Here is a 15869-nt window from a genome sequence, read left to right on the forward strand (position 1 = left end):
TCTGCTAAAGGTATTTGTAACAAGACATTTTATGATAATCTGCAGGTTAATATCTAACTCAGTGTTTTGAATCTTTTTCTTGCATGACAAAGACGATGCCGGTGCTGTGGTCACAGTAAAAGAAGGAGGCCAAATCATCGATGATTTAGATGATATGTTGCCTCTCCTTCGTCAAGACCGATCAAAATAAGAACAAATCCATATTTTGTGTTGTTCCAAGAATTCATCCTCCTTTTCATACGCAGGATTCTACAGACAAAAAGGGTCAACATTATCGACTAGAGCGTTTAGAATTTGATATGTTTAAAAAATGTTTGCTGAGAACAGAAGCAATAATAAATGGAAATATGCAAACTTTGGAATTGGTGCTTTCAACGTAAGACGCACACAGATACAGTCCAATAATCCTTCATTTTTTGGAAAACCACCAACACTGTTCTTCTGCAGGAACATAATCTTATTCAAGCTGTTCATTGAAAGGGACGTGTTGTAGAAGATGTAGCTGGCAGTTTGTGACTGCCAAGATTAATTATACTACCAGCAACATGTTGGTCATATAGTCACTGGTTACTTCTCTACTTACAAGTACTAGTATATCATGTCATTTAATGTAGAAACTTTAAGCCTTTTAGTCATTTCCCTGCATGTAATAAATTAGTGCCGTTATTGAGCCTGTATGACAGGATGCTGAAAGCAGGTATAATGTGCATTGGTTTCGTTTACACTATACACTCTCACACACTCTTTTGTGTAAAGTTTGACGTGTACTTTATGAATAACTATTGCTGGTTCTGATTGGTGTATGGCGGATCTTTAAGCCTACGTCCTTGAACACTGAGACTCGCGTTTAATGATTACATTTATGATCATTTCAGGGCCCTCTGACATTTATACAATATTAGATGACAGCTATTACCTGCAAATGTCATCGCCTACCAACTGGCTTGTGTATTAAGTACTCTCGCTTTATATGAAACATAACGTACTCCAAATGTCAGACGCTGACATTATGATACAGTGATAGATAAAATCCGGAAAACATTGGCCGTAGTTGTACAGTGGTCATTAAGATGAGGGAACCGATAAGGGACAGGAATTGGCCGACGTTCTCATTATCTTATATTTCTTTGTTTAGTTCTGTGTCATTGCTAATCTCCACGGAAGGATGGCTTGCAATTATATATTCCGGAATGAAACTGATTATACGACATATGACCTTTTTCCAGTTTTGTTTGGGGTAACAGACCCGTAACCAAAACAACATGAAATAGACTTGATTGGTGCTTGTGTAAGTTAATGAAAGGATGGCGTGTTACTCGAGATCTAGATCCGAAACAGAACAACTAGGGGTTGATAGCGCGATCATCTGCCCTATTCCTCTGGTGTCTGATCATATCCGTTAATGTGATTTAATGTCGCTTCCAACAATATTTGGTTACAAAGCGTTTCTTGACTCATGTTGTCAGGGGGCGGTTGGGTAGCCTATTGGTTAAAGTGTTCGCATTAACTAAACACGCCGAAGACCAGGGTTCGATTCCCCACATGGATACAATATTTGAAGCCCATTTCTGGTGTCCCACACAATGATATTGCTGGAATGTTACTAAAAGCGGCGTAAAAACATACTCACTCACTCACTCACTGAAAGACATAATTATGTATGCGATTTTTAAGGAGATAAGGAATAATAATAATAAAATTAGAATACCAGTTTTAGAATACCAGCGGAACACACTGACATTTCAATGACATTTCCATTGACTACACGACACTAGACCAACGTCGTCGAAACAAACAAGATGTCCTGACATGAAGCTTTACGTAATACAGAACAAGTTTATTACCAACTCTGTGACAAACGAGTAGGTGTCCAGCATCAGCCTGTGCGTGCTCGGCCTAATCATTCAGCTTCGTGGGAGACTGTCAAAATATCAATAATACAATAGAGAGAAGGTCTGCTTGCCGAAAGGGCCTGTATTGATTAAGTCGGTGGTAATGGCCATGTGTACGTAAATAAAGTAGTCCCCACATTCAGGTGAAATGAGCATCAACGCTGTGTTTTGGTAACAGTGGAACTTCGTAAATAAAGTAGTCCCCACATTCAGGTGAAATGAGCATCAACGCTGTGTTTTGGTAACAGTGGAACTTCGTAAATAAAGTAGTCCCCACATTCAGGTGAAATGAGCATCAACGCTGTGTTTTGGTAACAGTGGAACTTCGTTGAATACGGAAAGCGGCCAGATTCAGGGGTAGGGGCAATATTTCTTTCAACAGGCCTCCCAAGCATGATCGCCATTTACGGATCGAAGACGTCCCAAATAGCGAGGCTTCAATGCCGAAGAGTTAACTAGTTGATTCAAATAGTGTTTGAATAAGTGTTTCCCTAAATATTTTTTGTGACAGCGATTTTCATAATCGTACATACATATTGCAAATGAAAGCGACAAAAACCCTTTCCACATCCATCCGAAATCTCTGCTAAACGCTCAGTATATGGTACAGTTTGGACTATATTCTAACCATGTGTTTGTTTGTTTAACGCCACACTCTGCTATAACACAGCTGTATGACGACGGACTTTAAATAATCGAGCCTGGGCAAGACCATCCAGTGATTGACATCATGAAATACGACGGCAGGACCAAACCAAATCCAAAATTTCCAAATCCTAAAAACAAACGTAACATGAATTAAGAAACAATATTCCACTAATCTCTTCGCAACACAATTACAAGTATTCAAATACCTACCAGTATACAACCCAAGATAATTAATTCTCAACATGAATATATTGTGTTGAACATATTCAATGCCCCCTGACGTGATATGCGTGTTTGGTTAATGCGAACATAGACCCCATCCACTGAATCTTTAGTACAGCTCTCGCTGAAGAATGAATTATTGAATGAAAGACATTGTTAGCACGGCCTGACATCGACAAGAAATCAATGCGATAACTTGTTTTCATGAAAAAATGAAAATGAAATACTCTATTTTAAGCTTGCACTAACCATGTTCTAAGGGCGGTAGAGTAGCTTATTGGTTAAAGCCTTCGCTCGTCACGCCGAAGACCAGGGTTCGAGTCCACATGGATGCAATGTGTGAAGCCAATTGTTGGTCCCCCAATGATAGATCATTTGCCAAAGGTGTTGTAGTAACTTGATTCCATTATTAAGAATCCTTCTCAAGGCTCCTACAAGTTCTTCGCAACTACCATGACGTTAATTGTTTGGCTTGAAATGGGTTTCAGCTACAGTTCTTTTTTGTGTGTAGGAATAGGTTGAAGTCTGAAAGTAGCATTTAATGATGACAACGAGGGTGATGAAGGGGCTTAAAGACGTCAAACGTGGACTGTAAACGTGACGTTGGCTGATTTGAGGAGTGTCGCCTTGTCCGGATAGAAGAGAACATGCTCTGTCTTCATTGCCTACAAGGGCATGCTATGACATGCTCCGCTTATTGTCTGTGCTTCTGGAAGATAGTCCACCATACTGACATGCTCAGTATCACAGAATAAAGCAGCATAACATTTCAGGCCTCCATGTCTTCTTTGCTGGTGTTTATGTCAAATCCTTTAACTGTTGTGATTGTTGGACTTCCTGGAAGGGGAGGAACGCTAACCTTGGTCATGGATTCCTGAACATATTGTGATGTTACCTTGGCTCGAAGTTATGCTGTCCCTGGCGACGTTGCTATGTGCGGAACTTACCTTGGTCCTAGGCTGTTGGAGATGTTGCAATGTGTGACATTAATCTTGGACATGAGCTTGTTCTTTCCTAAAAATGCTGAATATTGCGACACTTATCGTAGCCATGAGCTGTGATTTCTCCTGAATATGTTGCCATGTGGGACACTTGTAATGACCCTGAGATATGGATTAACCCGAAGTTGTTGCTATGTGCGAATACTAATCTGAGAGCTGTGGTTTACCCTGAAGATGTTCTTCAGTGCAACACTTGCATTTAAGCATAGAACGTCAGTGCAAATGAAGACACAGTCTTCACTATCCTCAGAAAAAAACACGTTTTGCGTACAGGAAAAAGTAGCTGAGAAATGGATCACAACAAAACAGTGATGACACCAGTGATCCATGAACCGAAAAATCCAGACTTAGATCATTTGGAATTACGACTGTAGAAGCGGCTGTAGAAACATAGAGATAATCTTGCATTTTAGTAAAGAAATACGTTTAGGAAATAGAAATAGTGTTAATGTCTTGGACAAAACATTTCGTTTGTAGTTACCTCAGCATACCATGAGCTGTGGTTTATCATGAAAACTTGTGTGCACCTTGGCGACATGTGCATTGACCATGAAATATGCATTCTCCTGAAGATGTTGCTTGGTGCACTTACATTGGCCATTAGCTGTGGATTCTGACGAAGAAGCTGAAATAATCAGCACTCACCTTGGCCATAAGCTGTGGCTTCTCTGCAATGGCAGACAGAGTAGAGAGGAACCAGCAGTCGTTCAGGTCGCCCTGCTTCATGTCATGTCGACTTGTGCCATCAGCTATCAAAGAGGGCTTTCTAGAAAGTTCCTGGAAATAACCGTGAATGTGATATTTAAACCGCATGAATCTATCTTCGATGTCAAAATACATTTCATGTATATTTTTTTCATCTTAATCCAATTTTACAACTCTGGCAGTCGTGTTAAAGGCCATGCTATCAATAATTCTGCATATGTGAAATGTCGTATTGGATCAAGTAAACAATATTTGAATGAAGATGAGGTACTAATGACGTACCGAGGGACGTTTCCAGGTTATCTTTTTTTCTATTTTCTTTTTTCGGAAGACAGATTTTAAGCTTGGAGGGAATTCTGGATCAACGAACAACCCGCCCGAGGAAGACTGCGTGGATACAGGAACCTATGAAAATAAAAAAGGAATCAATCGAATGGTACATTTATATAATGTGTTCAAAGAAGTGAGAGTACAATAATGAATGAGCTATGTGTTGTAGAAACATTTCTATATGATATGATAGGCATAGATGGTTATGATGAATTCTACAGCACCGCTATTAAATTATGATAGTGTGGTCGAATCTCATGTGACGTCTGCATATGTATCCATTATTTAATTAGTTAGTTTTGCGGATTAATAATGTCAGACATTGATCATTTCCTATAAAATAACCAAAAGGTTGTTCTATGTTCACCGAAGTTTAAATTTGATATGTACTTATATCCCGCCGACTGGTTCACCATATGTAACATATGTTATGTTTGGGATTACATTTTCTCAGTAAATTACAGATTCCAGTACTTCTGTAAGGCATGGTGGCTGAGTGGTTAGAACGCTGACTTTGTGTGCTCGCCATAGGTTTCCTGACTGGAATCTATACTTTGTTTAGCAAGTGTATTAACAAATATAACTTGTATTACATTTAACCACTTTCTAACTGGCATTGTGTACTCACGTATAACAACAGTAACACTAAATGTAACATTGAACTGTTTGACCAGTTCTTAATAGAAAACCTTACAGAAAACGTTTGATTGTTACACAGTTATGTGTGGTGATATGAATGCATATACAAGTGAACAAAACAACCAGCTTGTCAAGTTGGACGATGCTCTTGGTAAACACAGCATTCCTTTTAGTTAAGAGGAAGACATGCCTATTGATGATCGTAAGTCCCTTAACAGTGTGATAAACAGATTTGGGCAGATATTGTCAGACGTGTGTTATTCATCAGCTGTTTATTGTTAACGGAGGGACATATGATGGCATAGAGGAGGCACATACCATCTGTGGCAACTAGGGTTGCAGTGTGAATGATGACTTTATTCGTTCGCCAGATAGTTTTCGATACATTGACATGTTAAACATTAGAGAACGTGGAGAGTCCGATCATTTATCACTGGAATTTGTTCTTAAATTCTGAACCATGAACAACCAAAACAATATGCCGACATCTAGTAGTTTCAAAGAAAACATCGTTTGGAATGAATCCTCTGTGAAACGTTTTTGAAAAGCCTGAATGAAAGGATGGTATCTTTTAATCAGCAACTTCTGAGTAAACTGGAGTTTAACATGGATGGAGCTGTAGGTGATTTCGTCCATGCCATGTTAGACTCTGCCGATTACAGGAAGAAAAGAACCACGATTATGCATAATTATCATACTAAAGCACCACTAAATGACGAATGAAAAGGTTGCTGGACCCGACGTTCTCAAAGCAGTTAGGACAGTTAGATGTAAACGGACTGACTTAGGCTGAAAACTCGCATTGATACTGTTCATTCTCCCGGTTTTCGAAACAGATACGTTCTTTTAAAAAGCTGTCAAAGTATATAAGGTAGTATTTCATAGGAAGAGTTACTTATTTATGTAAGGACCTGTTTTCAAATGATAGCGTTTTAAACACTAACAGTGATGTGTCCGACGATATTCTAAGTGTTTCCCTCACATGTTATACTGATCCTGACAAGCATATTCTAGAAACATTCATAACACAAGATGAAATTCTTGACGTCATAATGCACCTAAAATGTTGAGAATCTGCTGTCCCTGGCCATATTGTGGCTGAAATGATCAAATTTCCAAAGATGATGTCGTTTCTTCATTACTGTTTAAAAAAGATGTTTGACGGTGGTATATTCCCAAGTTACGGTTATTGTTCGGTAATAACATTCCAATACATAAGACAGGCGTTGTAAAAACTATATGGGAACATTTAATGAGTATTATTGGGACGATTTTTGCTTCAGTAATTGATTTCAGAATTACAAATTGGGCTTATGTGCGAGACAATATTCTCGAAACTCAAGCTGGTTTCAGAAATAAAATACTCGACGTCAGATAATATATTCACTTTATATGCAAAAAAAAAGGTTTATCACGTAGTAAATATAGTGTGTATGTTTTACAAAACCATTTGCCTCCATTGATCGTTATAAACCATAGCAATAATCAAAACATGTCTTTCACGTAGTATATATGTATAGTGTATGTAGTCTTTGTGATTTAAAAAAACCCATTGACTCTATTGATTGTCTTAAACTATGACAGTAATCCAAAAATGTCTTTCACGTAGTAAATATAGAGTGTACATAGCCTTTGTAGATTCTTAAAAAAAACACATTGACTCTATTGATCGTTGTAAACTATGGAAGTAATCCAAAAATGTCTATCACGTCTTAGATCTTCCGTATATGTAGTCTTTGTTGATTAAAAACACACCATTTTACTCCACTGGTCGTTACAAACTTTTGCACTGTACGGTGTGGTGATGATGTATACGACTTATTTGACTGCCCTGTTCGTTTACGACAAGGATGTATACTGAGAATTTTATTGTTCTCATCAAGTGCACTGTATGTATGAAATTATGACTAACGGTAAATATGGTAATCAAATGTTTGCATATATAACGGAAATGTTTATGCTTTCTTTTGCCGATGTAGTATCATATTCGTTTGTTGGATTACAAAAAAAAAAAACTAAACATTTTAGAATGTTACACCAAAGAACTGAATTACGATAAAGTATTAATTACGATAAAACAAATACTGTTATCTTCAAAAGAGGGGGCCAGGTGGCATTGCATGAAAGATGGCTTTCCTATGGCAAAAGCGTTAATGTTGTGAGTCTTTATAGATGTCTTGGTGTAATGTTCACCCGTACGATGAACATCAAGAAAAGTGTGTAGGATGTAACACCCTGTACAAAGAAGGTCTTAATTAATGCAATGTCCATCTCGCAGAAATAGAAGCAACAAAACCCTTTCCACATCTATAAGAAATCTCTGCAAAAAGCAGAGTCGATTGTACAATTGTGACTCTACCATGAGCATATGTAAAGGGGTGCTGTTACATCGAATATATCTTTTTGATAATTTGATGCCCAAATGCAACCAGGATCACGAGTATGGGGAATTCAACGTTACGTTTCTTTCGAAAAGCTACTTCCTTTACCATGTAAATATATGTATTTCCTGTCCCTATATATATTAATATTTATAATCCCTATAGTGAGTTAGTGAGTTGGGTTTTATTCCGCTTTAAGCAATATTCCAGCAATATCACGGCGTGGAACACCAGGAGTGGGCTTCACACGTAGTAGCCATGTGGGGAATCGAACCCGGGCCTTCGGCGTGACGAGCGTATGCTTTAATCACTGGACTGCACCCGAAACCCCTATAACATACTTGTAAGTTTAGGTGACATTGGCAAAGTACCATGTGCATAACCTATAGGAAATCTCATTTTTCCTACAGCTTTGTATGGTTAAACCAAACACGTTAAATCTTTTTGCAACTACTTCGTGAACAATTTATAAATATGTTCTACCAAGAATGGCGTTCCACTCTATCAATTCAAGGTACGACGTGCGGGGAAATTTTAAGATCCTTCTTCAACCACAATGATATTTGTCTATACTAACAGACGCCTTTGTATTTGGAACCCTTACGTGCAATTAATATCTTTGACTTGATAAATCCAACGTTGGAATATAATATAACACACAAAACATAGAAGTACTGGTCATATAGTAACAAAATGAAATATATAATTCATGTCTCCATTGAATGTGAACAAAAATGTGAATGCAAACGAAGCTATGAGCTTTCCCAGTGACGCACGTTATGGATTCCGTAAGACACGTACTAGTCGTATATGTGTGTATGTGTACCTATCGATCAGTTCCAGTTAAAAAGTTGGTTATATTGATGAACATTAATAAATAATGAACACAGCTATTATCTATTAATAAAGTGTATGTTTAAAAACTCCAATACATTGCCACATCACTGCCCAGTGGCGCAGCACTGCAACAGGATATTAAACAAATTTGGCGAACACCGGGTGTTCGTTCTGGCATTTTAATGGTAGGATGGTACTGGTGGGTTCTTCGACTGCTTTCGTTTGTTTGTTGTTTAACGTCGCACTCAGCAATAATCCAGTTATAAACCGGGGGTCTCTAAATAATCAAGTCTGACCAGACAATCCAGCCATGAACATTATGAGCATTGCAGCGTCACAATTCACTATCCGATATCGCCGAGTCTACGTTCCTATAAATGGACCTATCTGAAAGGGGAGTGATGGAGCAATATATATTGCCTAAACATGAATTGAATTGGCCATGCACAGGAGGGGGCATGAACTTTTCGATATATTTATTCTCACACATTATACCTCTGTCAATGAATCAGTTGGCACTCGATTCCCATCATCGGCTCCCCCGGGAGAAGAGTGCCCAAGGAGCCTTCGAGGCTCACAGGTTACATTTCCATCTCATCTCACTGGGTACCCATTCACAAATCACAGAGACATACTTGTAAAGGTTTTGTTGTTTTGTTTGGTTGTTGTTGTTTTTGTTTGTTGGGGGTGGGGGTGCTCTTTAGTGAATTAAACGGTCGAACGTAGTCACTCATCTTCATGTATTTATCCTCCTCAATCAATGTTGCTTCAGTTCACCTGATTTGCACGGGACCATATGACAGCACGAATCTGATGCACACGTTCTACCTATCTGGGAATCGATCCGTGTGACCTGAGCTCTGGACGCAGGGCCACGTGTCACCGCGTTAGCATACACAGGTGGACATTGCGTCCGAGTGGACAAAGAATGCACGTGGACTCCGTTCCAAAGCGATTTTTGGGCTATGTGACCACATATGGTGACTGTATACTGACCACATACCGAAATGATGACCGTACCAATGTGGACCAAATACCAGTATGGTGATCGTACCAATGTGGATCATATACCAGTATGGTGATCGTACCAATGTGGATCATATACCAGTATGGTAACCGTACCTCTGTGGACCACATACCGACAATGTGACCGTGCCATTATGGACCAAATACCAATATGTAGACAGTACCCAAATGGGCTGCGATCCAAAATGGACGGCGTATTCATGCAAACTACATATACATGTTAAGGGCGTACCCATTCACCTATGAGGAGAGCGTACATAAGCGGACTTGATACCAACACAGAGGGCGTACTAATGGCGACACAGAGCGTACCTATCAGGATCACGTATCCATGTAAACATATACACAAATGTTCAATTAAGACAAGGACCCAAGAGGAAATCGTCTTCTTGTTGAGAACCTTGCCTTTCCATATGTAGGGCAAGTGTACATGGAAACATGTACCCCCAGTACTCAGCGAACAGCGAATTCCTGTGAACAACGGACTCAGGCAACTCATCAGAACACTGATTTAATACCTTCTCCTAATCCTAATGAGGAAATATATAGGGATAATGTATATTTACACTGACTCATTAATACAACTAAATGCAATACGATGCACCAACAACAAACAAGACACGCGGCACTGAAACAAAAGCTGAATTCACGTTTGTGGTATTTAAAATAGCGCTGACAAACAAACTGGCACTGTTAGCGATTTACTGGTTTGGGGGTTATTAATCTTTACATAAAAGACACGGCTTTGCTAATTTCATGTAAGACATATTTCAAATGTTCTTGATTCGAGACAGTGTTACTAGGGTACTTGTTCCACACTGTTTGGATAAAAATCAATATTTCATTGTCAATATTTAATATCCTTCCAGTTTGCCTGCAACGATTTCTAAAATCAATATTACAACATTTTCATTTCCTACGGCTTGTTAGCTTTCCTCCTCACCTCAGTATGGTATGTCTTGACTGACATTTGTTTTCAAGGGCTACAACAGTCTATTTATCCAGCGAACAAAAGCAACAAACCAACACATGGTGATATAAGATTTCATCGGAAATAATGAAGACCTCTCTTTTTTCCCTTCCAAACATGTTTCTTTAGGATGTCTTCATCGGTATGTCGCTAGATACTCCTTGACATGCAATAGTTTAGTACCACTATCGAACTGCCGTACGTATTAATCACACTGAATGACACATGTGTGGCATATACAGCATTGTCTTAAACAATAAGCATAAATAGTTCCTACAGTAGAAGCGCTCGTTTGCCCAGGACACAACTGAGGAGAAACACAGGTGGCCAGCTAGCTACAATCTGCTGCTATTGGTTCGAATCCAAGAAATTGCTCGGAGCGAGTGACGAAGGTATACACAACTTTTAGTGACATTCAAGCAAATATATCATGGTGAGTTTATCTACTGTACTTGGTCCCGATCCGCAAAACGTTCGTAGCGCTACGACATTCGTAAGCCTATGATAAACTATAGAGTTACGACAGGTCGTAACGTTTCGAACACTTTTAGAAAACTCTCGTAAGCCTGTGATCTCGTAACTTTCATCGTAGCATTCCTACCTCCTATACTGTAACAATGCCTTACGATAGTCGTTGCGCTACGAGAGCTTTGTCAAATATCACATGCATGATATACTGATTTATTTTACATTATATAGATATGGGAGCATTTGAGATATCATAGTTACTGACGACGACATGGGGCATCCTCCGTCCCCGCGTCCACAGATCAGATGGGACTGGGATTTGTTTTGACATTAATGGTCTTTCTGAAACTACGCATCCAATACATAAATATAGAATGTCAGTTCAAAATAATAACCAGTTTCCTCAGGAATACCGTATTTCCTCTAATAAGCGCCACCAGTAAAGCGCCGGACCTCTGATAAGCCCGGGTACGTTCTTTATAAATGTATTCTCCCTTCATCCAGAAATAGATTTATTAAGGAATGTTGACGTAACGCTCACTAACATTTAATTACGGTACACCCACTAAGCGCAATAAGCTCCGGGTCTCCAATAAGCGCCGGGCCTCTAAGAAGTGCTATGTCTGAAGTCCGTTGAAAAAATATGTGCCCGGGCGCTTATTGGAGGAAATACGGTAGATTCAATTTGCGTATTGGGGAAATAGCTGTGAAAAAATCATATGAGTGGATAGCATGCTTCGAATAACAGGAACAAAATGTGTCTTGACCAGTGTACATTTGTCCGAAAATTACAGACCCATACAAGAGTGAGTGAGTGGGTTATTATTTAACGTCACATCGGCAATATTTCAGCCATATCGTGACGAGAACATTTGATATTGAAATGAAATATATGTATATTATAAAACACCTGCCGATGAAGGACAGTAAAAATACTAGATGATCACAGATAAGAATATAAAACTGGCCAACAAAACTAAAATATTCCAATTAAAGAAGACAATACAATGTAAAAATGGGCTATAGATCGCCAACAACTGAAGGTAGATCACCATACTAGGAGCCAGACCCATACAAGAAGAAGAATCTCCAGATTACAGTGACTTTGGAACTGTCTGACTGAACATGCAGTCTGACACAAGGCTATCAATCAGGTTCCGGTAACGGTTTGAAGAATATATGGTGGCAGCCTGACCTAAATATGTAATATACAGAAATCCCTGGCTTTTACTTACTTGTGTACAATTACGCCCAGAATTGTAAAGAAATGTTATAACATGTTAGTTTTAGATCTGTAAATGGTCATACAAACTGGGCATCAAAACTTAAGAATATTCTTTACTCTTTTGGATTTTGCTTTATGTGGGAACAGCAGCAAAATTGATGTAATGTTGATAAATTCATATCAGAATTTGTTTTTAGACTAAGAGCAAGTTATGAACAAGAATGGCACACATCGCTCGTAAATAGTCCTAAATTTTTACTTTATTCTTGTTTTAAAATCTCATTTAATGTTGAATTTTACATAAAGGATTTATCAATTTCAAAATTCCGATCGGCCCTTGCTAGATGTTCTTCACACCGCCTCCAAATTGAAACCGTTCGATATATTAATCAAAATAGATTATGTTTTGTATGTAAAGATAACTTTATTGAAAATGAATTTCATTCTATTTTGGTATGTAAATGTTATCAAAAACTGAGATGTTTGTATTTACCACATAACTTTTATTCGAATCCCACTATTCATAAGTTCAATATGCTCATGTCAACTGGCAATCCATATATTGTAAAAAACCTAGCTATTTATATACACAATGCAATGAAACTTAGAGATTCACTTCTATGCCAATAATATCATATTTCCTTTTGTATACTTTGTAAATTAACTTATTGTCTTCTGAACTATATATGCACATATGTACCGCTCTGAAATCCTTAAGTGTAGCCTGGGCCTATGGCCTCCACTAGAAAGAAAATAAAGATTGATTGTAAATTACGCTGTCAACATTAATCATTTAAGGATACTTTGTGTACCCAAGGTTCTTCATGATGGCAATTAGTGTCCATGTAGAGTCTGTCGAACATAATACATAACCTTAATGTCATGATGGCCTTCAACTCCATCTGATCCATCCGGCCGGCACCATCATTATTGAAACACGCTCTCAGAAGATGTAATAAGAATGTAACTGGAATCAACGAAATGAGCAGATTCCAGCTATTCCTCTGAATCATGTATTTTCTTTTGTAAATGCACGTTCAGAATGGACATTGAATCCTTGCTCAGAATCACCTACAAGAATAGATCGGCGTCATGATAATGGTTTAAGGGTTGGATATAATGTTTATATCACCCTGAGGGATGGCCACGTTATGCTACGTCACGATGTGATATTACTGACGTGGTCAATGCTTCAGAATTGACTTCTCAACATTTAATGCTGTGCTACAAGAGCTTTTTGACTGATACCCTCGGTTTTCTAACAGACTCATTTCATACATGCATGTCCCCGTTTTGAGAAAAAGGATGGGCATTATGGGGTCCAGTGGGCTTCGGCACCGATGTTTACTGTATAGAGTTGTGTCCCTTTTCTGACCAGGATGAGTCACCCGATGCAAGTCTCAATTTTACTACACGGGCATACTGTAAACATATACCGAGAGAACAGGGATACATACTGTTAGATTCTTGGCGAGGTGCTTGGCCACTCAGCCTTATAAGACTTAGTCCGCATGTACGTAAGGGTAGAAATTTATCTAATATACAAGCATACTAGAGAACCCGATTGTACAATGAGTAAAATATGTATGTGTTTACTCATGAATTACATATATATACTTAGACACCCAGCCTTATCAACCTATATTGCTCCCTCGTTCTTAAACATCACTGCTCATCTAAATCGAAACTGATTAACTAACTCATCAAAATTTCAGCGAATGGCAATACCAGTGTGCCGATATAATTAATTAGCAACAATCTAAGGAGCTGGTTCTTAATATAGTAAATTATTTAAGGTTGTGTCGTGTTCTGACTATGCCACGAACAACATAGGTCACATGCATACTGCAATGCTGAGTTGTCAAAATTGTGAGAGGTCAACATTTAGAGGGTCTTTGGTTTCGGTTTCGTTTTTTCATACCGAAGGTGGTAGAAGGGGGACACGACGACGAGTGAGTGAGTGAGTTTAGTTTTACGCCGCTTTTACCAATAGTCCAGCAATATCACGGCGGGGACACCAGAAATGGGCTTCATACATTGTACCCATGTCCACTCAATCGAACCCGGATCTTTGGAGTGACGAGCGAACGCTTTAACCACTAGGATACCCCACCGCCCCCAAATGACAACGAAGAAGAAGAACATAGAATTTAGCTTTCCATTTCTTTCAATTGTAACTATTTTGGGACCTTTTACCCTCGCGTTTAACCATTACGTTCCCACGTTATTGAAACTAAAGAGGGGCATATGATGTTTACGCATATCTAGAAATCATAATTCTCATTTGTGAAACTAATTGCACTTACTTTATAGATGCCGGATATACACGGGCTACCCTCATTACCGCAATAACATCAGAATATTATATCGCCCGCATATCGATGCCTGGGTCTGTCGTAAAAGAACGCAATATCCGCCATGATCCATATCTATCAGGAATCAGTGTCTATGGAAGGACATTGTAAGCCAGGGACCATTGTCTTGAGGTTATAGTGACTGGGACAATCGTTCTTACTGGGCTTTGAGTAAACCAAGCCGGATGCTTTATCATAGGATATGTGAAGCCAAGCTTATTGCTGAAAGCGGCATACTCACTCACACTATGATAACATATTATAAGCCGTTGTAATCATTACTGTTATTTACTTACCCCGAACCGAATTTGTGAGAATTTCATAATGATGATGGAATTTCGCCTTGCGTTATATTTCAATCATGTTACTACAAAATGTAATAGTCATTCACACATGCGTCACTAGTTTTCTCACTACATCTGTCTGTGTGTGAAGTGTATGATTATCAAACAAGCACCAAGCTCACACTGAATTATGTGTGTTCACATCGTGCTCCGCAACCCGTCGCGTCACGCAATCCCATTGTCTCGCAATTATGAAATGGAGAACAAAATCAATGATAATTGCTACTGAGTAGGATAGTCATTCCCTTGAGAACCCTCTGCTACACTATTACAATAAATCACAACTACATACGCTCGTTCAATTGATAGTTTTCCTATCACGTTAAGATCGATGTCATCTTGTTGTCATGGCGATACTCCGGCGTGCATCTAACGAACCGGAAGTCGTTTATTGACCAACCAAGGACACAAAAGACGCTGGGCGGGCAATAAACCAGTTATAATGTGTTTCGTCAATACACTACACAATGTTCTAACTAAAGACCATCTCCAGTTGTATTAAATGAAAAATTATTACTTTTTAGAGCATGACATCGACTTGTGGTGACAGACAACCGCAATGACCTGTGAAGATCCGGCTGTGAATTGTTCTTCAGCAACCTATGCTTGTCGAAAGGCACCTACCGGCAATGGGTTGCTTGGCAGGCTGACCGCGGCATATTATTGTATCCCATCTAAGCTCATGATAACAATCACTGGTCCACACCTATTATTTACAGCTCGCCGTCACATAACTGGTATATTGCTGAGCGCGGAGGATTTAAACATTATTTCAAAATGGTCGTTTATTTTCATTTGGCATGTTCTGTAGTTTACAATTTACACAA

At 38.8% G+C, this 15869-nt stretch overlaps 1 pseudogene; it reads right to left on the minus strand.

Annotated features, from left to right (window-relative positions):
- The window catches only part of LOC124255449, a 34549-nt pseudogene that overhangs the window by 10617 nt on the left and 8063 nt on the right, over positions 1 to 15869 (minus strand).

This window comes from Haliotis rubra, unplaced genomic scaffold (assembly GCF_003918875.1).
Source record: "Haliotis rubra isolate DU_JTF1 unplaced genomic scaffold, ASM391887v1 Scf60, whole genome shotgun sequence".
Taxonomy (NCBI): Eukaryota; Metazoa; Mollusca; class Gastropoda; order Lepetellida; family Haliotidae; genus Haliotis; species Haliotis rubra.